We start from the raw sequence: 2,519 nt of genomic DNA on the forward strand, positions 1-2,519 counted from the left end.
GAAAAAAAAAAAAAAAAAACTTAAATTACACTTTTTTTTATGTGCAACATAACCTGGCTTGGGTCAACAGTGTAATTATAAATGGAAATTAATTACAGATATAATTACATGCAGGTATTTTTTAAATGTAAGTACGAAGTAAAGCATGTATCTACACAATAAGTGCATTGTATCAAATTATTAATTTACAATGTACAAAGTAAATAATAGTTAATCCACCTAATATAAAGTGGGGCCTCTTTTTTACTGACAAGTTTAATACTAATACTAAAGATGAATGTTTCAACAAAAGAAGCACAGAGACAGATCAATGGCTACTTTTTTTATCATCGCCTCCTTAGCTCCAGTCACTCATCTGTTATATGGACAGACAGAATAACTACTACAAAGAATACTTGGACTAAAAATAATAACTTTCAAAAGGATTTGAATTTTAGGAAAGTGCCTGTTTATTTTCAGCCATTATCAGCAAAGCATTGTTTGTTTGCGCCATTCATTTCAAGCAATGTAGGCTTTGCAAATACAATTTCATAAAAAGATATGGCCCTAAAAAAGGCACAATTTGTAATTGTGTTAATTCTACAGACATTTAGATAATCTTTGTTGCAAAAAAAAAAATAAAAAAAAAATCTTTGTATGTAGATAAAGTGTGTTATGCTATACAATGCTTTCTCTATAGAAAGCTCAGGTTTTGAGTTATTGATTAGTGAAGCAAACTGTAACTCATCCTTCTCAAAATAAGACCATAATACACATCAGACTCCGAACAGGGACATCTAAATGGATTCAAGCTCTAATCAGGTGCCTCTTATGGTTTCAGTGTTTAAAGAGCTCAGAATGCCTATGAAAAGTCTTGTCACCCCATAGCACTATAATTAAAGCCACAAAGTAAGACAGCAAGACACAGGCTAATTATAAGCAACATTTTGTGCAATCATTTTCTTAAGAGCAACACTAAACCTCTGCTGTCACCTCTCTATCCACACTCTTCTAAAAAGTGCAACAAAATGCGTTGTTAAAAGTCATGGTGTCACACAACGGTAACGATTTTAAGGACATCTCATCTGGCAGTTTCACGGCCATAACATTTGCTTCCTTTTTCTGTAATGCCCAATGTTGTTGCCAAATTCAACACTGAAGAATTCAGTACTGGAACACCACTGGAGACCTAACCGATCATTTATAATTGATACAGCTTTAAGAACACATTACAAAAAGGAAATCCCTGAAAAAAATTGCAAAGAAATTCTATCAAGGTGGATAACATCGAGATGTTATGGTACCACTATTTTGTAATAGAGAAGACAGAGCAAGCCTGCAACTGGCAAAAACCACAAATGCAGTCTTTTACTATATTCCACAAAGCATGTAGGGGGAATGTTAGTCCTGCAGCCACTTATCAGATGTGTGAGGCTGAGTAAAAACAGGTCATGGGGGGGAGCAAATCATCATGGATTCAGAGTAAGATCATAAAAAAAAATGCCCTGAGAGTGCAATCGTGCTCCAAGGATTTTTTTCACAATCAATGTGATGTGTGCAACCATGGGAGTCATAGAGAGCATTGCGGAAACCCAAGGCAGCCTCAACAGCCACTGTGATATGAGATTTAGGTCAGGCAGTCAAAAGACAAGAAAGAAAGTAGTGCACGCATTGAGAGTGTGTATCTACACAGGGGTTGACGTTATACTGTGAAACGTCACTTACTTATTCACTCCCTGATATCCCTAATGCATTAGAGCTGATTTAATCAGGTGAAATTTATAGACATTTCCCTGTACATTCCAGATATTTTAACATGACTCGCTTTAAATTAGGGGAAAGCGAACAAATTTCAGACAGCATGGCAGCAAACTGCTCATGCATCCTGTCATTGTGACTTCTGCTTTGTACAGAATTGATGATGAAAATACCAACGATTATCAATTTCTGGGAAAAGCCAGCAATACATGTCCAAACTAATTCAGACATTGTGACCACACTACAGCTTCTGTTTCTCCAAATGGTACATGTAGAATTTCAAACTCTTGAATCAGTGGTGCTATTATTAATTATCAGCAAATGCCAAACATCTGATTACTAAAATGGTAATCTGAGTCTGTATTTATTTATTTCACATACAGGCATAAACTGGCATCAAAAGATGCTAGCACTATGCTCTATACTTACATTTACGGCATTTATTAAATTTGTTTTGCGTATAACGCAAATTTCACAGCTAAAGGTTAATACAAAATCTTATTTAACAATAAGTTCACAAGGATTTTCTTTTTGCTCTAAATAAGATAAATTGAATATGTAAAATAAGAAAAGTTAATAGTTTCTACTTAATCCGTTTTGCTTAATTACCCATGACTATGTCTGATGTTTTTCCAAATGTGTTCCCTTTGCTTCCATCCATTGATTATTCTCTGCTGCTTCCTCATCACTTTAACGTGAATCACAGAAATTATGCTTTGAAGAGAGTGATTGCACACTGCATAAGGTAAACAAAGACATATGGTTGCTGCAATCAGTAAAAC

Source organism: Puntigrus tetrazona, chromosome 19 (genome assembly GCF_018831695.1).
Source record: "Puntigrus tetrazona isolate hp1 chromosome 19, ASM1883169v1, whole genome shotgun sequence".
Lineage (NCBI taxonomy): Eukaryota > Metazoa > Chordata > Actinopteri > Cypriniformes > Cyprinidae > Puntigrus > Puntigrus tetrazona.